The following is a 24,870-nucleotide window of genomic DNA, read 5'->3' as shown; positions in this document are numbered from 1 at the left end:
AGTTGCGGTTATCATCCACGGTCTACAACAGTCTATAGAGCTTCACGGAGTTCAAGGCAGATTTTCACCATGTCTACGTCAGGGCGCGGAAGGACACCGTGAAGACAAGGCGCGAGTTACCCTATCTGGCAACAGATGATGTCATCTTCACGGTCCTGGAGTCGTGGCCACCAGAGTGGCATGCTCCAACTAGCTCTATGGTAGAAGCAGATAATTTTTCCGCACAGTGAAAGAAGGAAGAGGCAAAACTATGGATGGCGCAGTTAGCAGAGAAACGTAGGAAGGAAGAAGTAGTGGCTAAGGCCCAGGCGGTGTGTGACGCTACGAAGTTGGTAGAAGAGAAGCAAAAGGCAACAGAAGAAGAGCGCAAAGGACAAAAGTTGCCTTCACCTGAGCCAGAGACCGATACAGAACAAGGTGGCGTGGACCTGCAGACAGCATCCACCCAACTAAAATGTTTGCGCCCGAGAGAACAGGTAGGGTAGCGAAAGAAGCCAAAGTCTTCAAAGACTTTGTTTGACCCGATCACCCTCACTGAGGGGGATCTCCATGATATTGAGGAGACTGTGAGGAACGTCACCACATAGGCCCTCCATCAGTTTGAGGAGAAACACCAAATGGCGTTGGGGGCTCTCTGGACACAGATACAAGAGTTGCAAGTGTGCACTCCACAAGCTGGAACTATGTCCACCAGCCTCGCAGTAGGCACGTCTACGACCGAGGAAATGTTGCGCGCCCAAATGACTAACACAATAGTGCTACCAGATGGCACACTCATTACAAAAAATGAGGCTGACAGGCCTATGGTCAGTGGGTTGAAGGGAATCAGATTAAACATGGTTGCGCTCCCTCGGGAGACACTCTATATTTTGCAGGATGGAGTCACTATAGAACTACGAGCTAGGGAGGGTCGCGCACTCCAGGTAATGAGTGAGAAACGCATCAACATGGAACAGTTGAGCCTACAGCATGACAAGGTAGTGGCACAGAATAGACAAATAGTGCAGGTGGTAGAGGAAGCCTGCCAGATGGTCCTGGAGTTGGCCATCCAAGCAGAAGAACCAGTGGAGGCGCGCGTCCAAAAATTAGCAGCAGGGGTGCGCAAGGAAAAAGAGGAAATGGCCAAGGTTCAGATGGATCTAAACCTTCAGATAGTAGAACTGCAGTTGAAGGCGTAGCCTTCAACTCCACCAGAGGTTAAGGAATAGCGTGCCACCGCGATTACCACAGCAATGGCGGCGGTCAACATTGCAGTGACAGACTACACAAAGTTGTTCGAGCAGTCATTCGAGGTCCTCACCACCCTGCAAGAGGACCCGAACATATAACACCTAGAGACAGAGGCGTGCGAGCTACAACAGAGATATGACGAAGTAAAAGGGACCGTACAGACGGTTTCCCTTACACAGAGGCTCGCCAAGATGCAGTAGGCTAAAGCACTCAAGGAGCAGGTGGATGCTGCTCGACATAAGGAAGCAGTTTTGAAGGCACGCTTATAGTCGTGGATTGATGAGGCGTACACCATTACAACCTCCATTGAAGCAAAGCTCACATAGTTGCAAGCAATGCAGGAAAGGATCCAGGGCAACAGTTCAACCACAGCGGTCACTGAACAACGCGTTGAGGAAGACAATAGGCAGTTGCTCAGTGCGCTACCGAGCTTGTAGCGATCCAGTCAGAGTTGGGAGGTCTTCGCGCAAAGATCTCCGCACCCACAGAGTGACTTGAGGGTGAGTCAAAATGTTTGTGTTGGGGCCCTATTGGGCGTGGGATCCCCCAAGGGAATTTTTGGGTCTTAGAGCCTAGATTTTGGTCAAAGGCTGTAATTTCAATGTAAAGAATCTGCATTTTATGGGCACGGAGCGTGTAGTTTGTAAAAGAGTCATAGGGTTGTCCACCATTAGTTTTGTTATTGTAATGTCGACTGTAGAGATCTACCCATGGTCCGTGGACCATAGGATTATATAAATAGAGTGAGGCTCTAAGTAGTTAAGAGAAAAAATGGAAAAGAAAATATGAACATATGATGTGGATGAGATAGATCTGTGGAGAAAAGTCTATTTTTGGGTCATAGAGTAGGAGAAGGCTCTACAGCTGAGTGCGCAGAGGCCTAGTATTCTGCAGTTGAGTGCGTGGAGCCCTGTAGCTAAGAGAGCAGGGCAAGTCAAGTCTATAACAGCTGGAAGTATTAATGAAGAGAATTTTACTATCATTTCTATGTATTTATTTCCTGTTTTATGCATCTGTTATCTTGGATATGAAGTTCACTTCTAATACTTATATGATGCGCAAATGTGTATAATTGTATTGATTAAGTGAATGCAAGATAGAATATTTGTTTACGCGAAGTTAACTAAGATCTATTAAGAAGATAAGTAGGATACGCGGCGTAGTTTGGGGAAATAGTGCAGTTCGCTGCCCTAGCAACACGAAAGCATCTCAACCCCTAGTTAGGGTTGTACGAAAGACAATTATAACAGATCGCGAAGGTATTGAAGGTTGGAATAGTGCGTGAAACAACCTACACGAAGACAGATCTAGTTGGACTAAATCGACATCTCAGACATCTCAAGGGTGCGAAAACTTGGTTCCAGCATCCCCCCATACTATTTCGGGTGAGACTTCAGTCTGCGCTCCGTGGGCTAATGTCGAAAGGGCCAGTAGTGTATGGATTTTTTTGGCTAAATAACTCCGAACCTGGGTCAAGCCCCCATAAGCCAACAAATACTAAACTATGCTTACAAACAAAATGGAAATAAGATAGCTCAAGCGATGGTAGCTTATCTCTGAGAAGAGATGTGGCAGCTTCATGCCTTTGAACTATGTTACAATGAGGCTCAATGCCCTATTTATTATTGGAAAACATGAGAAAACTCGAGGAGATGTAACACCAAGAGTTTGTGGACCTCATTAGGGTTAGTTGGATAGCCAACTTCCCGAGGTCATAACTTGGTCATATTATCTCTATTTGGCGCATATAATACCTTGTTGGAAAGGTCTGGTTGAGGACCCCAAAAAAAGCGTCGTTTAGGGATTCAAAACTGATCCAGAAGTTCAGGACCCAAAAAACTGCTAAAAATAGTAAATGTTGAAATGAACAAGGAAACAGATGAAACTGATTGGGGACTCTAGGTGGAATAGGCAGGTGGCCACCAATATCCACCTGGATTAGTTTATGTCACTAAATCCTTTCCATTGAATTGTTTGATTTCAAAATCTAGTGCTCTATTTGGTTTCAATCTTGGTCCTTATCCAGATGCATCACATTATACTATGAATGTTTAACCAAAATCAAATGTTTTTAATACTATTGTAGAAGACATGGCAGTCCTTAACAGACATAATGCCAAATAGCCTCATCATTCCATGCAAATTAATTTTCCTTTAAGATATCTATAATTGGGCCTACAATGCATGCATAATTCTTAACAAATTTTCAATAATATATTTAAAGTCCCAAAAATATTCTAGGACCCTTGATGTTCTTAGGAATATGCCATTTCGTAACAACTTGGATCTTTTGAGGGCCCACCTTAACTCCTTCCTTTGAAACAATATGACCCAATACTCTACTTCTTGTTTCCAAAAATCACATTTGGATCCTTTTATATACTATTAATTGTTCTCAACACTTTGTAGAAATGTATCCACATGTTTAAGGAGGTCTTCCCATGATTTGTTATAGATAAGTATAACATCAAATAAAACCAACAAAAAAAAAATTTCTAAGATGGGGTTGAAATTTTTTGTTTGTAAGACTTTACAAAGTATATGGAGCATTACTCAACCCAAAAGGCATGACCAAGAAATCATAGTTCCCTTCATGTGTTCTTAATGTTGTTTTTGGAATGTTTTATTTTCTTAATCTAATATGGTGGTATTCTGATTTAAGATTAAGCTTTTTAAAATAAGCCATTTCATGAAGTTCATTTAATAGCTCATTAATATTTTGGATGTGGAATTTATCCTTAACAGTGACTTTGTTCCAATACCTATAATTAAGACACATCCTTTGAGAATTATATTTTTTCCTCATGATCAATATCAGAGCTAAATAGAACTCCTACTAGGTTGAATAATACTTGAATCTAGCATGTATTGTACCATTTTCACAATCTTCCCCTTTCATCGATCAGGATATATATAATGTCTTTTATTAGGAGGAGTGATTCCAAATATTAGTTCAATTTTATATTCACCATCTCTAGATGGACTTTGTATACCTTTAAGAATTTCTTTGAAGACCCTATAGTGCTTTTCCAAGGTGCATTTTAATTCCTTTGGAATATTTTCATCTTCTTGCTTGACATCCATAAAATACAGTTTAACCAAAGTCCCTTGCTACCCTTTTTTAAGATGTTTTCTATTATGTGAGATTTTATGATCTGATAAAGTCCAAATTTTATGCCTTTGATTTCATATTAAATTCCTTAAAATTCAAATATCATAAATAATTCATTATATTTTGTAGAAATGGTACCTAATGTTCTTAACCATTTATTCCCAAAAACAACATCTACACCTCTAATGGAAATGGAATACATTGGTATTTCCACATTATGTTCTCCCATACTTGATTTAATGTTGTGGAATTTTCCCACACGATCAATACTCCCTCCATTGGCAACCAAAAACTGAAAATTTGTCACTGAATATACAAAACAATTGAATTTATGAGTACTACTTGAGTCGATAAGCACTATGGACTTTTTCTTCTTAATATAACCAAAAGTGTTCAAGGTTTGAGGTGCTAACAAACCTACCAATGCATGAATGGATATTTCTTACCTATTTGAATCAATGTTGTACACAATTTTGGCCTCTATTTCCTGCTTGTTTAAGTTGACAAATTCTTTCTCATTTCTTTGAGAAGATGCCTCCATTTCCTCTTCATCATTATTTTCCAAGGTGAACAATTTTGTTTTGTTACACTTATTCCCTTTCGACCATTTTTTGTTACAACTAATGCATATTCCTTTTACCTTTATTTCCTCCATTTCCTTCTATGATATTCAAGTAGATTGAGGTAGAATTGTCTTATGAATCTCAAAAAAATCCCCACTTCATGTGTATGTTTAAATGGTAGTGTTATGTGTAGCCTTATTCTTTACTTGAATATGATGAGAAGAGTGGATAACTTCCATAATAATTTTACACTATTTTAGGAAAATCTCATGTTTAATATCTTCTTTTAATCCACCCAGGTAAGCATCTAAAAAATATCATCACTTATGTTATCCACCCTTGTGGCCAATACCTGAAATTCTAAATTATAATCATTAACATCACTTAATTACTTGATTCTTGTCAATTAACTGAAGTAGTCGTGTTCCCAAACTTTTCCATATTGTGTTTCTAAGTCTCTTATAAATAAACACCAAGCATAATGATAATAACTGGGCTTCCATTTAACTAGCCATTGATACCATTGATAGGATTTTATCCCAGAGTTCAAAGTTATCATGTGAATCCTTTGCTTATCATCCATATATTCAATTGAAAACATTTCTCTATTTGGTTCACTTAAGTAAAGGCCTATGTTCTATTAAACTTCTTTAATTCAAACTTGGTAAAGTTTACTCTCTTTGGAAACCATTTTTATGTAACTCCATTATTGGACTTAAATCCCTCTCGAAAATTCTTACTATTGGAAAGTTGTTCAATGTTGATACTACCTTTATTTTCCTGAGACCCTTCCTTCACATTATCAATTTTAGGGAGCCTGTCTTCTAGGGATTATATGACTTTAGATTCCAAATGTTTCATGTTCTTATATTTCTTCCTTATATTCATCCATCTATTCGTCCATATCCCTTTTAACTAATTTTTGCATCAATGACAATTCAACCTTCATAGTATCACTTGTTTTCTTAACTTGATTCTCGAACATAGATATGTTCTATTACTTGTACTATATTTTTTCATGAGTCATGAATTATATTTATAGAGGTTTAATTAGTGAATTCAATTTTTCATATTTTTTTGAAGTCATGGAAAAAAATATTGCTGGGTGTAAAGACAACGGAATGTTAGGGTGTATATTTCTCTTACATATGTGAAGGGTCCAACAGTAGTTTTCAACCCAGTATAAAAAATTACTAACTAAGAAGGCTCATGTTGGATGTGGAGCCTGATTATCTTCATGATTCAGAGGTCTTGTTTCAGATGCATTTTGATCCCAATACCCAATCGGGGGGTGTGGGGGGGCATTCCCCCCACTATTGCTAGATGTGGAGCCTGATTATCTTCCTTATTCAGATGTCTTATTTCTGCCAAATTTGGATCCCAATCCATGATGGAGGGCTGTTGTGGGACTTCCCCCCTCCCCCAACTATTTTTTCCTAGGGGATCCAGGCACAGCTGCATGTTTGAAGCTCCTCCTCCCTGCCCGAGGCGAGGAATCGGGGGTAGCACCCCCGAAGCTAAAAATAGGTGAAAATTTTTCATGTAAAATATTGTAATTTCATAGTCAATATGGGTCGTTCATCAGGCAAATGATCTAACATTAGAATTTATGTTTAATTAAGGTTTTTTTCCCTAGAAGGAAACCCCTTGTCTTATATGAGGGAGTTGTATTGCGAGTGTGCATTAATATTCTCAGTGAGAAAGAGAGAAGATTGTGTGAGAGCGAAGAGGAAATTACAACGGATCTATTGTAGGTTGAATATTTTCATATTGTTGGATAATATAAAAGGAAGGATTGGTTGTTTATCCGTGGACGTAGCCCAAATTGGGTGAACCACGTATATCTGTGTCTCTCTTATTTTATGTGTTTTTGTATTTGTGTTTCCGCAATATTTTTTTATTTTTTTTGCTTCATCAATTAATTTCTAATAGCTCAATCATGTTGTTATTCATACTAACTAACTACCTAGGTTCTAGATAGTGGCATCCTTGAGTGTTGTTCATAGTGTACTAGGGTGAGCACAATTATATGTCCGAATAGTTTATCTAAAACTAGTTTTAGGTAAACCTAGGGGAATTCCTATATACCTAAAGGTAAATTCCATATAAAGTGTTTCTCTAATGTAGTACTTGAAGGGGAACCCATAAATTTTAGGGGTTTCCAACCAGGTGAAACCATGCATAGTTCCTACATGTATTATTCCCCAACCAAGATTTTATATGTTGAAAAAAACATCTTGTGTTATTTAAAGACATCAAAACACATCTCTAAAAAAAATAAAAATGAGTTTTCTAACCCCAAAAACACTTTTAGAATCACCTAAAATTTGAATATATATATATATATATATATATATATATATATAGATAGATAGATAGATAGATAGATAGATAGATAGGTTCAAAATCTTAAAAAAAAAAAAATCCCACGGTTTGTTTGAAATGTCTCCCCAAGATTCTAAATTTCTTTGGGTCAAAAGCTTCATTGAAAAAATCAATATTGAGCTCATTTCTTGTTTGTGATGATGTTGCTTATTTATGACAAACATGCAAACAAGATATTTGTTGATGACAATTGGTAAAGGAGCTTGACTATTCGTGGATGCTCGCTTGTACAAAGAATTAATAAATTATGAACATAGTTTCTCACTTGCACAATGAATAAATAAATTATGAGATGAATAACTTATGAACATGGATGTTGCGTATCATTGCTTATGATTTCTAGTCATGAATGTTTCTCTATGAGCCTGCACAAATTTTTCCATTAATCATGAGAGAAAACCTAGAGAAAAAAATCTATATTGCACTCATTTGTTGTTCGTGGTGATGCTGTGTGATTGATGACAAACATGCAAGCAAGAAGATGTGTTGATGAAGATTGGTAAAGGAGCTTGACTATTCATGGATGCTCTCTTGCACAAAGAATTAATAAAGTATGAATGTGGTTCCTCACTTGCACAAAGAATAAATAACTTATGATATGAATAACTTATGAACTTGGATGTTGCATGTCATTTCTTATGATTGCTGGTCATGGATGTTTCTCTATGAGTTTGCACAAATGTTGTCATTAATCACAAGAGAAAACCTAGAGAAAAAATGTTATGCTCTTAACCTGCAAAGTAATACCCAAACACAGAATATGCAAAGAAAAGATACCCAGAACACAGAATATGCGAAGAAAAATTACCCAGAACACAGAATAGCAATGATTTTATTATTCAGAGAGAAATGTTCACAGGCCTCTTCGAGGGGGCAACCTACAATAGAGCAGAGCTCGATTACAAAAACAAGACACGATACTCCTCGCAGGGAGTCTCTATCCTTTATATATGACTCATACATGCAATACCATGGGCCAATACCATGGGTTTTATTAATACCATCTATCTAATACTACCGCCCATTTGCAACTAACTGTGGTCCCATCATTAATTGCGGGTTAACCACTTACAAATATTAATATGGGCTTTATTGACTCTTGACTATGACGTGATCCCATGACCTAAATAAGGGGGTTAGCGTGGGACCCTAACATGCCCTCCCCCTTAAGACGAGCCTTGTCCTCAAGGCTAAAGCTGCGGAAACTGCTGAAGAATAGTGGCTGGTTCCTAAGTTGCATCTTTCGGAGAGGTGTCTTTGCATTTGACGAGGACTTCCTTAATCATGCGGCCGCGCAGGTGCTTGTCTCGTGTGTCTAGAACCTGTTCGGGTTGAAGCCAGATTGACCCTTCTTTGTCTAATTCAAGTAGACTGGTTTGAACTCGGAAATTGTTCCCAATCACTTTCTTGAGGCACGATACATGGAAAACTGGATGGATTTTTGCCGTAGGTGGCAAAGCCAACTTGTAAGCCACTTCTCCAATGCGCTGAAGTACTTGGTATGGTCCGTAGAATTTTGGAGAGAGCTTTTGACAACCCTTGTCTTTGAGTGATGTTTGCTTATATGGTTGCAGCCTCAAAAAGACCTGATCCCCTTCTTGAAATTGGCGCTCTGAGCGATGCTGGTCGACCTGTTGCTTCATGCGGTTCTGAGCTTGATGAAGATTCTCTCTAAGATGGGCGAGCATGGTTGCGCGGTGTTGTAGGAGTTGATCCACTGCTTGTACTTTGGAGCACCCCTTGAGATAAGAAGTAGGGGAAGGCGGAAGTTGACCATATACTGCTTCATAGGGAGTCATTTTGGTGGTGGCATGATAGTTGGTGTTATACCACCATTCAGCCAGAGGTAATCACTGTACCCAAAGGTGTTGCTTTTCTGAAGTGAAACACCTAAGGTAGGTTTCTAGACATTTGTTTACGGCTTCAGTTTGACCATCTGTTTGTGGATGATATGAAGTACTGAGTTTGAGTTGAGTGCCTTGTATTCTGAAGAGTTCCTGCCAAAAATTGCTGGTGAAGATCGGGTCGCGGTCTGACACTATAGAAGTGGGCATGCCATGTAATTTGAAGATCTGATCCATGAAAGATTGAGCAACCAAGGTTGGTGTAAATGGGTGGGGTAGGGCGCAGAAATGAGCATACTTCGACAGTCGGTCCACAACCACCATGATGACTGACTTGTTCCCTGACTTTGGAAGACCTGTAATGAAATCCATAGAAGCCTCCGTCCAAATTGATGCCGGAATGGGCAATGGTTGTAATGTGCCTGGTGTGTTGACAGTTTCCCCTTTGTGGCGTTGGCAGACATCACATTCGGCTATGAAAGTAAGGACGTCCTTTTTCATGCCTGTCCAAAAGAATGATCTTCTGGTGCGAGCATACGTCTTCTGAAAGCCCGAATGTCCTGCAATGGGAGATGAGTGCAATTCTGCCAAAATGCGACTTTTGAGGGTAGATGTTGGTGATATTACGACTCTGTCCTTGTAGCGAAGAATATCATTCTGCCACGAGTATCCCTTGCTGGAATTAGGATCTACCTGCAATTGAGAAATGAGTTGGGAGAGCCCTGGGTGTGAAAACCATTCCCTGCGAGCCTCTTCAATCCAATCTGGAATGGGAAGGGAGATTGCGAGCAGAGTACTTTCCTCCTCAAATTGGCGCGATAATGCATCTGCTACACTGTTGTCTTTCCCTTTCTTGTAAATGATCTCATAATCATATCCCAACATTTTGGCTAACCATTTATTTTGTTGTGGGGAGGATAGGCGTTGCTCCAAAAAATATTTAAGACTGTGATGATCTGTGCGGATTTGGAAACGTCGCCCCAATAAGTAAGGTCGCCAGGTCTCGACTGCATGTAAGATGGCCATCATTTCCTTCTCGTAGGTATATTGGCCCAGATTCCTCCCACTGAGTTGTTGGCTTATGAAGGCCAATGGTCACCCTTCCTGCATTAAGACCGCCCCAATACATGTACCCGAAGCATCACATTCAATGACAAAGGATTTGGTGAAGTCAGGTAGTGCTAAGACTGGAGTGGTACACATGGCGTTTTTGAGAGTGGTAAATTCCTGTTGTGCTTCCTCGTTCCAGAAGAAGGAATTTTTCTTTAGGAGTTGAGTGAGGGGCTTCGCTATGCGGCCATAGTTGCGGAAAAATTTACGATAATAGCCTGTGAGACCCAAAAATCCTCTCAAGCTCTTCAAAATCTTAGGTTGAGGCCATTCTTGCATTTCCTGGATCTTTTTGGGGTCCACCTTGACACCTTCACGCCCCACAATGTGGCCCAAATACTCAACTTCTTCCATGCCAAACGAACACTTAGACATCTTGACAAATAATTTATGCTTGCGCAGCAGTTGCAAGAGTAGATCTACATGCTGAAGATGTGCTGCCCAAGTGCCACTATAGATGAGAATGTCATCGAAGAAGACAAGGACAAATTTTCTGAGATATGGTTTGAGGATGTGATTCATAAGACTCTGAAAAGTAGAAGGGGCATTACAGAGACCAAATGGCATGACCAGGAACTCATAATGGCCTTCATGAGTTCTAAAAGCCATCTTGGGAATGTCGACTTCCTTCATGCGAATTTGGTGGTAGCCGGAGCGAAGATCCAACTTAGTGAAGAATTGAGCCCCATTGAGTTTGTCCAGCAAATCGTCAACCACCGGAATGGGAAATTTATCTTTGACTGTCAACTTGTTGAGGGCCCTGAAGTCGGGACACATCCGCCACTCCCCATCTTTCTTGAGGACCATGACCACTGGGGATGAATAAGGACTAATGCTGGGATGAGACCTGGTTTCGACTACCTGGATGGCATTAAATTGAGCTACCACTCCATGATGGCCCTTTTTTTAACAATTTTTCCATCCGATGCGAGCTGATGACAGAGGGGGCTCCCGCCTGGAGGCCACGGAGGGTATGTGTGGAGTTGTTCTGCTTAAAACTCATATATAACTCCTGGAAATCCATTGTGATTGGCCCAAAGGTGCGGAGCCATTCAGCGCCTAGGACAATGTCGCATCCCCCCATGTGTATGGCAAACATGTGGGTTTTCAACTGATAATCCCCCATTTGAAGTTTGACATTTTCACAGCGGCCTTCACATTTCATTGTGCCCCCATCTGCAATTTGGACTTGGAAGTTAGAAACTGCCCGTACAAAACAATGCGCTGCTTTGGCAATTTTTTGATGGATGAAATTATGGGTACTTCCACTATCAATCAAGACTACTACTGGGCGATGTTTAAGAAAACCCCTGATTTTGAGAGTTTGAGGGGAAGAGATTCCTGCCAATGCATTGAGCGAAATAACTGGTTCATTAGATACAATCTCCTTTTGGTTGTCTTCTTATATCGCCTCCGGTTCCTCAAGTGGTGGATCTTCCTCGGTGGAGCTGTAGTCAGTGGCATCTATTTGAAAAAACTTGGGCTCCTTGCATTTATGACCAGGGGAATATTTTTCATCACAGTAGTAACATAGTCCTTGCTTCCTTCTTTCGGCCATTTCCTGAGGTGACACCTTTTGGACCTTAAGTGTCTGAGTCGTGTTGTGAGCTTGTGGGGGACGACCTTTAGTGGGGAAATTGGGGTGGCTGTATTGGGCTGCTATGGCACGTTCCACCTTACGGGCTACCTGGCAAGCCTCCGACCATGTGGGAGGGTGGTGGAGTAGAACTTGAGCTTTGATGGCTTCTTTAAGACCACTGATAAAACTTTCCGTGTAGAACTCAGCTGAGAGACTCTGAGTGCGGAAGGCTAAGGCTTCAAAAGCGGTGATATATTCATCCACTGTACCCGTCTGGTGGAGATTGTTAGTGTCAGCCTTTCCAGCCTTCCTACAGTGATCAAATATGCTCTTACAAAGTGATTTTGAAGTGTCAAGGTCAAATTTTGTCATTTCAGTAAGTCTTCAAGCAAAATTTGGTCACTAGGCATTAAGCCTAGGGTTTGCCCAAATGTCAGTCCATGTCATCATTCAGCTGAGCCTATCATCATTCAGAGGTTTTTCATCGTCATGTCAGTGTCTAATGGGTCATTTTACACCATGTTCATGCTTCAGTTGTGCCTAGGCAAGCTCATTTCCCTCTCCTAGGGTTTTGAAAGCTAATTTCTCTTGGATGGTCAAATCACCGGCAAAACTTGTTTCCTGATGTTCATACACCTTCCCCTATCCTTAACATACCTTATCAAACACTTCCCATCCCTTAGATCCGCCAAATTCCTCATTTTTGCGCAAACCCTAGTTTCTAGCTACAACCTGGCAATTTTCTAGGTTTGGCCTGTGTTTTGCCCTTTTCGACCCCTTCCCCTCACTCAATCTCTGATATTCCACTTTCCCCTACTTCCTAACATCCCTCCCCACTCCCAAAAATTTCCCCAAGAATTTAGAAGCCCTCTGTCCCCTTCATTCCGCTTCATTTCGACAAAATTCCTTGTTTCACACATCGGGACAAGTTTCACTCAAAAGCTGTTTCTGAGCAATCAAAGATGAATTTTTCAAAACTGAGAGAGGTTTTTGTCCACAACATGCCAAGGAATAAAAACCTCCTTCACTTTTTACACAGGTGCCATGGTTTGCGAAAAATGTCAAAAATACCGGCGAGAACGAAGGTGCACCAAGGACGGTTGGCCAAAGCACAAAAACGAAGGAAAACGCCCGATCCACTCCAAATTTTGGCCAAAGCCTCTTTGACTGAGCATGGTACTTGATTGGGGACTCCCAGCCCAAATTTCAAGAAATTTGGAGAAAATTTTGTCGTTTGTGAATTTTTTGAGAATTTTACAGGTTTTGGCCGTTGGAGTGGTCTCACCCCGCGCGCGACCACTCGGGGGGACAGCTCAGAATGAGAAAAACTTTGCATTTTTGGAATTTTCATGCAAAAATACACTTGCCTATGCATGGGGTCAAATTTTTATGGAGATTTGGGCCTCCAAAAGCTCAAAATACATGCAAATTTTGACTTTCTGCCCACTTTTTGAGTTGCAGAAAGCTGCCTTGGGAGAATTGAGTTTTGAGGGGTCAAATGAACTCCAAATTCAAAAATTCCGGTGGGGTTGGAAAGTAGACTCATAGACCTTTCCAACAAGCTATCTTTCACCTGATTTGGACACAAGGAAGGCCCTCAAACACAGCTGCCAATGTGCGCGACCACTCCAAGGGAGGGGCGCGACCACTCAGGGAAATTTCACCATTTTGACTATTTCGGCCTGCAAAACACTGTTTTTACTTTGGTTGACTCTTAATGCATGTAAATGATGGATTTTTGGGTAATTTTCATGGCACATGGATGCATTTACTCTCCTTTAACACTTCTAGAAGTTTCCTTGATGTAAATAGTGAATATTAAATGCATGGATGGGTTACCTAAGTTTTAGAGGCAAGTTGTTTTGACTGCCTATTATCTAGTGCTCAGTTTAGAATTAGTTGAAACAGCTCCTAGGAAGCTGAGCTCGACCCCTAGAGGTGGGGAAAGGAGTTAGATCATCTATATTATGCCTTCTCTTGCTCATTTTCATGGTGGGACTCTTGAGGGAGAAGCTCCTATTGTATATTTTACTTGTATCTCTGCAATTTGAGAAAAAGGAAGGCCAGGGTTTTGCAGACATCATTGGGATTCTTGTGGACTATTGTGTTGATAGTGTGTTCTCTTATTGTAATTGTAAGTGTGTTTATGTGTTCCATCTCTTATTCTATTGCTGCTAATTAAACAAAAGAAGTGATAAAGTTTGAATTCATGCATGCCATGCTCAGCTTTCAATTTTGTTTAATATTTATGTTTTCCACTGTCTAGAGAGGATTCAAAGTCATTGTTTGCCCTCTTTAGCTCCCTCTCTTTCTTCCTTGATCATCCATCTCAGCTTAAGGCATCAGCACAAACTCCTTCCTTGCCCCAAAGACCCACCTGCAAAAACTGAGCCCAATCCCCACACCCTGAATTGCACTCCCTCCAATTGCCACCAAAAACCCCAAAAAAAAAACTTTAAATCAACCCTCCTTATCAGTTTACTAGCCTAATATCAGTGTTCCTAATTGGGTCAGCTCATCCTATTGAAAGATCTACCGAGTTTGACCGGAGAGAGCCTTCTCATACCCCGTAGGGTTAGCTACGAGGTGAAATGGTTTGATGTTGCCTTGAAGGTTTACCTTCCTCAGCCTAGGGTGAAATCTCAAGCGCTAACATAGTGGCGACCATACTGGGGAGAACAAAGTGATTGTTTGCTTATTGGTATGTTTAATTCATAAGCTTAGACGGAGTCTGAAGGTACGCCAGGTAGCCTTCGAAAACGCTCTTGTTTTACATCAGCGTAAGTAGATAAATGCTCCTTCAGTCGACCTCCGTGAGCTTGTGAATGAAACACTTCATTTGCATTTCACCCAGTACATGTATCAAGTTCAGATCTGATTGTTGATGGTGAACAACGATCAGACACTTGAAAGGCTGAAATCATTCACTTGGCGACTCTAAATCAGTTTTGAGATCAGATCCAAAGACTCCACTGGAGGATGATCCCGACCAGCAGAAACATGAAAGGAGAATATGGCAAAATCAGGTATTCGAGTTGGAATTTCATCCAAGACATTTTGTTCTTTGTCATAAATTATTTCTTCTCTTTTCCCACAAATGTCAAGAAGGCTTTGCAAAGTATATTGTATTTGAGAAGAGATCCCAGGCTTGCAGTTGATTCTTTCCCTTTGAAGATTGTGAATACCAATGATTTGCATGCCTTTGAGCTTGATCAAGATCCTTTTTCCGAATTTTGTAATGACCATCTTCAGATTGATGAATCTCAAGAAACCAAGACTGATTCTATACCTGTTGTACATACCCCTATACCTTGTAAAATTCCAGATCGGTATAAACCTCTTGTTTTACCTTCTGTTCTTCATGCTTTCCCCAAAAACTATGATCTATACTTGCCGAGGTTTGATGGTGAAAGTAAGGATGTCAACGCTGAGCAACATGTGCAGAATTTTGAGTTATTTCTTGACCTTTTTGAAGTCGATGATGAAGATGTTAGTATGAGGCTTTTTGCTCTTTCTTTGCAAGCTGAAGTTAAGAGTTGGTTCAAAACCCTGCCTGATGCAAGTATCTCAGATTTCCAGCAGTTCGTCAAAGTTTTTCTCGATAGGTGGATGATCGGGCAAAACCTTTTCTTGATTGTAGAAGAGTATAACCAGCTAAAAAGACTACCAGGGGAGACAGTACAACAGTTTTCAGCGAGATTTAATCAAGTTTATTATTCGATGCCGGCTGATATAAGGCCTACTCGTAGATCTGCTCTCTTGCACTATCCGGGTGCCTTTGATCCGGAGATGGAGTTTCAGCTGAGAGAAAGGAATATTGCAACACTTCACGAGATGCAAAACAGTGCAGTAAATGTAGAGGCGCATCTGCTGATCCGAAGGGCAAGGTTGAAGGAAGAAGAGATGCAAAACATAGATCTGGCCGAATCAACATCTCTAGAGGTAAAGCTTGACATTTTGGTAAGTGCAGTGGAAAATATGATAGACAAGATCAACGCAAGGAATGCTTATGATGTTCAAGATCATGGTGTGCTGATTGAAGAAGAACACGTTGCTGATTCAAAATATTTTGTTTATGATCCCAGTTGTCATAGTGATTGTTTTATAGATCATTGTGAAGAAGAGAGAGCTGTTGATATGATGTGTATGTTTGATGATGATTTGCCTCATTTTGATGAGTATGACGATGATTATGTTCTCCAAACAGAAGCTAATCTTGTAGATAAATCAGCAGCTAGTGTGTGCGAGGAAGAAGTTCATTTTCAGCAGCTTGAATATGATGTTCAGTCATCACATATCAACTATGACAGTGATGAGGAAAGTGTAGCAAAGCTTGAAGTAAGTGAAGGATCTTTGCCTTTTTGTTTTGATTCATGTCAGTTCATCAGAGATAACTACCATGCAATCAGAAATCAGTTTTCAACAAGTCTTGATCTAGACCATCTTGGAGGCAATAAAAACCTTGTTCAAGACTTCTCATATTCAGATTTGCAACCCCCAAATGCCATTGGTTGTCAAATTGCAGATGAAGGCATGGAAGTTGACATATTTGATCAAATGATACAAGAAGGTTCCCTACCTTTTTGTTTCGAATCATTTCAGTTTTTGAAGGGTAGATTGCGTAGTAAATCATTTAATGTTGAGGATGAGACAGATAACAAAATTCTTGAGCAGCCTGTAGCATCAGATTTGCAGCCACCAAAAGAAATTGAAGGGCAGATTACAGATGAAGTTGTGGAAGATGATTTGATGATGCCGGAAGATTCTATACCCTTTTGTTTCGAAGCATTTCAGTTTATAAGGCAAAATTCTCATAAAATCTCTCAAGAAAAAGATGAACAGCTAGAAGGATGTCATACATTTTCAATGGATACATTACAGCAGTCTTTTCATGTTTTTCATGATCCAATAGCTGATGTTTTGGATGAGGTTTGCAGTCAAAGTCTTTCTCCATTGACTACATGTGAGCTTGAAACATGTGCTGATATGAATTTGAGCCGGCAGCCGGTTTCTTTGTCATTTTCAGCAGAGGTCTCATCACAAGGCTCAGATCAAAATTTGCATTCACGGTATAAGGGAAAGAGAAGTAATCTATTGGATGAGCTAAGTTCCAGTGTGCTTGAATTTCAAGATCCTTATGCAGTGTTTTTGGAGGTGGATAGAGAATTCATATCATTCAATGGATATGTTTCTAAGTTGTCATGGGAGTTGCCTTTCAGTAGTTCTCTCTTGTTGGTCATAAGTGAGAACTTGTGGAGAATTCGAACAGCAGATGGGATGCTTACTTGGTTGCATTGGTTGTTTCATTTCACTTGATCAGGTGATGAATGAAACTGTTAGAGTAGGTTGTGATGAATAAGCTCCACTTTGAGCATCATTTTCAGTTTGTCGGTTGTGTTTAAGTATCGAGTCAGTTTTTAGTTGAGTTATGAGTCCATTATGAGTCAATTTTTAGTCTTGTTGTTAAGTTAGTTTGTGTCAGTTTTCAGTCATGCATTTCAGTTTGAGTTTTTGACTCCATTGCCCAATGATTGTAAGGCACTGGTCTGCTCTCCCAGAGGTCTAAGGTTCTTGGCACCTCCAAGGAGCTACCATCCCCATTGGAGCCAATGTTAGTGTCAGCCTTTCCAGCCTTCCTACAGTGATCAAATATGCTCTTACAAAGTGATTTTGAAGTGTCAAGGTCAAATTTTGTCATTTTAGTAAGTCTTCAAGCAAAATTTGGTCACTAGGCATTAGGCCTAGGGTTTGCCCAAATGTCAGTCCATGTCATCATTCAGCTGAGCCTATCATCATTCAGAGGTTTTTCATCGTCATGTCAGTGTCTAATGGGTCATTTTACACCATGTTCATGCTTCAGTTGTGCCTAGGCAAGCTCATTTCCCTCTCCTAGGGTTTTGAAAGCTAATTTCTCTTGGATGGTCAAATCACCGGCAAAACTTGTTTCCTGATGTTCATACACCTTCCCCTATCCTTAACATACCTTATCAAACACTTCCCATCCCTTAGATCCGCCAAATTCCTCATTTTTGCGCAAACCCTAGTTTGTATCTAAGTTGTCGTTAGATACAATCTCCTTTTGGTTGTCTTCTTATATCGCCTCCGGTTCCTCAAGTGGTGGATCTTCCTCGGTGGAGCTGTAGTCAGTGGCATCTATTTGAAAAAACTTGGGCTCCTTGCATTTATGACCAGGGGAATATTTTTCATCACAGTAGTAACATAGTCCTTGCTTCCTTCTTTCGGCCATTTCCTGAGGTGACACCTTTTGGACCTTAAGTGTCTGAGTCGTGTTGTGAGCTTGTGGGGGACGACCTTTAGTGGGGAAATTAGGGCGGCTGTATTGGGCTGCTATGGCACGTTCCACCTTACGGGCTACCTGGCAAGCCTCCGACCATGTGGGAGGGTGGTGGAGTAGAACTTGAGCTTTGATGGCTTCTTTAAGACCACTGATAAAACTTTCCGTGTAGAACTCAGCTGAGAGACTCTGAGTGCGGAAGGCTAAGGCTTCAAAAGCGGTGATATATTCATCCACTGTACCCGTCTGGCGGAGCTTAGTGAGACGGCCCAAAAAGGAGTCTCCCTGTTCAAAGCGATCTCGAAGAGATTTGGAAAATTGGGCCCAACTCGGAAAAGGTACATTGCGACGTTGATGCCATTCCGCCCATTGCCATCGTTCATTATCCAAGTACATGGTCCCCACCATAAGCTTAGTCCAATCATCTTGGAGACGATTCAATTTGAAATACTGGTCCATTTGTGCTAGCCATGCGGACGTGTGAGAACCGTCAAATTTCTGCATATCCAACTTGGGAGGTCGCTGACTGGGTGGTGAATGGGTGTGCCAGACGTGAGGAGAGTGGCTAGACTCACCCTCATGGTGTTCATGGCCATTATACGGTTCCTCGAAAGTTGGCTCCTTGCCCTTATCGAGTGCTTGGGCGTACCTGGCTAGTTAGTCCGCTAATCATATTTTTGAGCTCGTTCATATCTGTTTCAAGTTTGTCTAGCCTTTCATTGGCCATTGCTTGAGCTCTAGTTTCTACCATACACCAACTTGATGAAAAATTAGGACCGCCAAAAAAAAATTTTCTAATAAATTGAATGGTACCACCGTGCTCAGCTCGTTGTCCTAATGCTGATGGGCTAGATCACAAATAAGCGCTTCGGAAGATCTCAGACTTTTTTTTTTTTTTGGAAAACTCCTAACGGAGTTTTACTCCTTCTTGATCAATACTGCAGTCGCCAAATCCTCAAAATGTCAATGCCGCCAAAAGTCCTGCGAAAAGTATATCCAGGTACAGGAACCCTTCACAACTACTCCGATCTGGTGGATCTGAGAGATCTGAATGGTGGAACAACTGCTGCTGCTGATCTGATGGAGCTGCGGGACTGATGTCTGCTGCTGCTGCACTTGCTGATCTGGAATAGATGATGTGTGATCCCCCGATAGAAAGGGAACTATGGTCTTGAGGAGTGTCAGGTGCTACAGATCGCAATATACATAAGGGTCTGACAGTAGTACTCGGCCCAATGTTTCAGGGCTCTAACTAAGGAGGATCGACCGTACCCTTAGCTGTACAACCCGACTACCCTATCGTACGGGCGAGTAATCTCTCCGAGTGTTGTTCTCGGTGTACTGTAGCCACAAGACAGCCGAAGGTTTATCTATGGCGAGGTTTCAAGGGAGCTAGGGGGCTTCCTATATACTCAGAGGGTACGTGGAAGACAGTCCATGCGCGGTTCTGTCTAATGCGCTACTACTCGAAGGGGTACCCACAGGGGTTACAAGGGAGTCCAATAGACGTGACCACCTCTTGTATTTCCTGCATGCATGCCTCCCCAAATCCGCAGGTTTATGCGCTTAACGACAGATCCCGTGGTTTAAAGACGCCGGAACACGTCTCTAGCCAAAAAAAAAAATTGCTAAAAATTGGAGATCTCACCGAGCCCTGGAAAGTGCTCTGATACCACTTGTTATGCTCTTAACCTGCAAAGTAATACCCAAACACAGAATATGCGAAGAAAAGATACCCAGAACACAGAATAGCAATGATTTTATTATTCAGAGAGAAATGTTCACAGGCCTCTTCGAGGGGGCAACCTCCAATAGAGCAGAGCTCGATTACAAAAACAAGACATGATACTCCTCGCAGGGAGTCTCTATCCTTTATATATGACTCATACATGCAATACCATGGGCCAATACCGTGGGTTTTATTAATACCATCTATCTAATACTACCGCCCATTTGAAACTAACTGTGGTCCCGTCATTAATTGCGGGTTAACCACTTACAAATATTAATATGCGCTTTATTGACTCTTGACTATGACGTGATCCCATGACCTAAATAAGGGGGTTAGGGTGGGACCCTAACAAAAAATCAATATTGTGCTCATTTGTTGTTCGTGATGATGTTGCTTGATTGATGACAAACATGCAAGCAAGAAGATTTGTTGATGATGATTGGTAAAGGTGCTTGAATATTCGTGGATGCTCGCTTGCACAAAGAATTAATAAATTATGAACATGGTTTCTCACTTGCACAAAGAATAAATAAATTATGAGATGAATAAATTACGAACCTGCATGTTGCATGTCATTGCTTATGATTTCTAGCCATGGGTGTTTCTCTATGAGCCCGCACAAATGTTGTCATTAATCATGAGAAAAGAATAAGAGAAAAATGATGGAAGGAGAAAAATAATAGAGTCGGCTATTAAATCCAACACCGCAAAGGCCCTCGGATGCCCATGGCTTCACTATTCCTAACATTAGTCTTATCCCAATGGTATCTTCTGAACATATTTTTCATCTTCAAAATGAGAAATGAAAGAGGTCACGCAAGTGTGTTAAGATTTGTGCTATGTTGGTTTGAACAATTCTTTAAAAAAAGAAAGAAATGAAATTTAAAAACTAAATGGAAACTAAATACAAACACACAAGTAAAACACAAGATTTTACGTGGTAAAACCTTGACAGTGTGTGAAGGAAACATCCACGAGGCAAGGGATCGGATTCTTATTTGATCAAGAGTGATTCTCCATGACTACAATAGTTCGGGCATTCATCAGTTTTATAAGAGCCTCCTATGTTACATAACTGTTGTTTCGGTATAAAACTAACATGGAAGTAACTAATACAATATTTACACACACTTACATAATTAGTTGTCAAATTACAACAAACTCCACCTTGACAACAATTTTCCTAATCCCTTGCCCATGCCCATTCATCATCTCTTCTGCAAGCCAAGAGAAGCTAAACACCACCACAGCTTCTCTACTGTAACTGGATTCATGAATATACCTACACAATTCTCCTTTGTATGGACATTCTTTAGAGCTACTCTTCTGCCATCGATCACATGTCTCAAAAAATGATACCTTACATCAATGTGCTTGGTCTTGTTGTGATAAGCTGGATTTGTAGCCAAGTGAATAGCACTCTGATGAGCCCCAGAAATGGGTAACTATATGGGCTCATTCTGCCTCTTATTTCGACTTAATCCAACATTCTCATTAGTTTGTTGCATGTTTTGAATATATTTATGATAATAGAGTGAATTGGGTTAGTCACTTTGCCATGTAGTCTAACAAGTGTTTATTGCAGATTTTTTGGACAATTTTGGAGAAGGAAAAGGAATTTATGAGCAACTGGCAGCCAACACTCGAGGAAAATAGGGAAGAGGACTTGTAGGGGGGTGTATCCTTCATTAATTACCCCTTTCCTCGAATCCTTTACCAGCAACTCGAAGCACAAAGGCCCACATTGATGATCGCAAGGGGCAGCCGAGCAAGTCAAGTAGGACTGTTGTCTATCTTCAGTTCTAGGAAGCCGAGTTCCTTGATTTTATGAGGACTATTGGGAGTCCCCATTTGTATAAATAAGAAGGCTTTGAGCCTCAATAGGTTAGCCATTTCTTAATAGATTTTCGCACTTCTGTGCAGCAAATTGTTCAGCTTATTTTCGAGTTCTTTTTTAGAACAGTTTATGTGATGTAACTGCTATTTTTGATAAATGAAGATGAAACAATTTTTGAGCCAGCACTGATCTCTTTCAAAGGGCTGAAGCTCTTGGGTTAGGGCCCAACCCAAGCTTCCCAGCACCTCCTTCTATGTATTTATATGCTTTTGCTTCCCTTCATGTGATAATTTATGTTGCATAGGTTCATCTTACTTTGTTAAATTAGGTTGCTTTTGATGATTAGCATAGTTATTTTTGTATTAGTTGTGTAAGTAGGTTGCTGCAGTAACAGAATAAGATTCAAAAAGGCCAAAAGTAGGTCCTGATCTCCTTTCTCCTTTCCTGGGACTATGATTTGAGATCAAGGCACTACTGCTGCCACCAAAAACACAGTTTTTGCTCTTTCATGCAACTGCTAGTGTGATGCTTTGAGTTAGAAAAGTTGATATTAGTTCAAATTCACTTGCTTAGATCATTTCCTAATTCTTCTACCTTAGTTCTCTCGCATGCTTTAATGTTCACAAGGTGCTGTTTAGCATTTTCTGTTTATAGGTCAGAAATTAGGTCAAGCTAGACAAAATTCTGTTTTTAGTTCTTTCTTTGGTCAGTTTTGATAAGTAACTGTGCATATCTCCTGCAAGACATCTCAGCTCACCATCCCTCTATAAAATAGCCAGCACCAACTCACTTCTTATAGATTTCCCAACTCATTCATAGCATTTCGTCAATCTGCCCTAATTTCTGTGTTTTTTCCATAAAGCTGCTTTCTTGCCATTTGAACAAATCCAACCATCACATTCATCCCTAATATTCCTTGACAAGTTCTAGACACCTCAACACCTTCATCTAGCCTCCATTTCCCCTTTCCCATCATTTTTCCACCTTCAAAAACCCAAAAACAACTTTCGGCCTCCTCCTGTAGATCCCCTGCAGCCTCCTGTAGAAGTTCCTGTGAGTGATTTTTCGAAGTCTGATCGCAATGGAAGTCTTCAAAAGGGTACTAGGGGCTTCTTAGGACACCTTCGTCACCCTCTGCAAAAGCCAATTCCCTCTTCCTTTGCCACCAAACCTCTGCACAGTCACAACCAGTTAAATCACAAGCATAATAATTCCACATAAAATACTCAAAAGCACAAAAAGATGATTTCTTCTCATTTCTTTTCGAAAGTAGCTTGAATAAATGCAATTTACCTTTTCAGTAGTCAATGGCACTCACTTCATTAGTTTCCATCTCTTTTCTTGCAAAAGTAGGGTTAGTGGGTAAACTAGGGTTTGCTAGGGTTTGCGTTTCATTTCAGTTTTCCTTCTCTTTCTGCAAGTAGAACAGCCCCTGTAGAGTTAGCTTTCTTCCATCACACTAAAAGCTTCTTCTGAGAACTCATATAAGTTGGATGAAGCTCCTAGCGAACTTGCACCAGCTGATCAAGTGACAGCCTACAGTAAGAGCTAGTACTTGTGCATACAGCATCGTCGCTTCCAAGTTTGTTACGAACTATCGGGTTGATAAAAGTAAAGAAGGAAGCCCCAAGAGTTGTACCATTATTGCAGCAATACTGGAGCCCACCATATTTTTGGCGTCAGAGTATTTTGTGATTACCGCTTTTCTTCTATTTTCTACTGCAACATTCTGCTAAGTAGTTTATTTAAGCAAAAGTAGAGTATTTGTTTCATTTCAATTCGGTAATTTCAATTCTGCAAAAGTAGATTAGGCATTTCTTGCTTCCATTTCCATTTTGCAATTTCATTTCAGCAAGCATAGATTAGGCATTTCCTACTTTCATTTCAATTCTGCAATTTCCATTTTAGCAAGAGTAGATTAGTCATTTCCTACTTTCATTTCAATTCTGCAATTTCCATTTCAGCAAGAGTAGATTAGTCATTTCCTGCTTTCATTTCAATTCTGCAATTTCCATTTCAGCAAAGTAGATTAGTCATTTCCTTGCTTTCATTTCAATTCTATAATTTCATTTCAGCAAGATTCATTTCAGTTAGTTGCAATTTGTTGTTCAATCCATTTCAGTTTTGCAGGTACAAGCAGAAAAAAAAAAAAACAAAAATCACCCAAAAGGAGATTTCCTTTCATGCCTCGTAGGAACAGAGACAATTCAGGAAAATTCCTACCCAACACCCCCACCACATCATTAAATCACCCTTCTCTCTTCGTTGGTGGAAGTGATCCAGAAGAACCTATAGGTGAACATCCAGAGATATACGAAGATCCTATAACAGAAGAAGAGCAAGAAACCAGTCCTCTTGATATTATGGCTGAAAACAGAAACGTTAGAGGAAATGGGGAAAGAATAGAGGGTGTCTTTCCTATCTGAGAGACCAATGGGGACACAAAAATGAAAAACATAAGTCCTTCAGCCTTACCTCACTTCCATGGATTGACTACCGAAGATCCTAATACCTTCTTGTTTGAATTTGTTGTTCTTTGTTGAACCTATGACTATGCAGAAGACGAGCAAAAGTTGAAATTGTTTCCTTCTACCCTCAAGGATGCAGCATTGCACTGGTTCATGGGGTTACCTGGAAACAGTATCACAACTTGGGCTCAGATGCAGCAAGCCTTTAACAACAAATACCGGGACTACTGTAGGTCAAAGGATACCAAGGAAGAAATCTTCTGAATGACCATGGGAAGTGATGAATCTTTAGAAGACTATGAAGAGAGGTTTCAGCTCAGTTATAAAAGGGCCAGGTGCACACTTGACCCCGAATCTCTGAAGTTGTTCTTGCTCAGAGGAGTCCCTGAAGACCTTCTAGATACCCTCCATTTGCTCGGTGGGGGAGAAATCTACCAACTACCTTATGATGACATAAAGACTATGTTTAGAAACCATTCTATGGCAGCCAGAAAGAGAGGTAGGGGAAGTCAACATTTAGCCAGTACATCCTCATTCAGTTCATCCCTTAGAAGCGAACTTGAGAATCGGCTGGAAGATTTCAAAAGCGAGATGAGGTAGACTCTTTCCATGCAAATGGATACCTTGCATATCAAAAGGAAACAAGAGGAAGCCGAGAGGGCTTTGGCCATCTTTTGTCTGAGGTGCACTAGAAATCATCCTAGGAACGAATGTC

At 40.6% G+C, this 24,870-nt stretch overlaps 1 pseudogene; it reads left to right on the top strand.

The window, feature by feature from the left end:
- The first annotated feature begins 254 nt into the window (after positions 1-254).
- LOC149175976 (uncharacterized) overlaps positions 255-24,870 on the top strand; it is a 99,178-nt pseudogene continuing 74,562 nt past the window's right edge.

Source organism: Pinus tabuliformis, chromosome 4_1 (genome assembly GCF_031772625.1).
Source record: "Pinus tabuliformis cultivar Carrire ecotype Pingquan chromosome 4_1, CPIR1, whole genome shotgun sequence".
In the NCBI taxonomy this organism is placed as follows: Eukaryota; Viridiplantae; Streptophyta; class Pinopsida; order Pinales; family Pinaceae; genus Pinus; species Pinus tabuliformis.
This window is presented reverse-complemented; position numbering and strand designations above follow the sequence as displayed.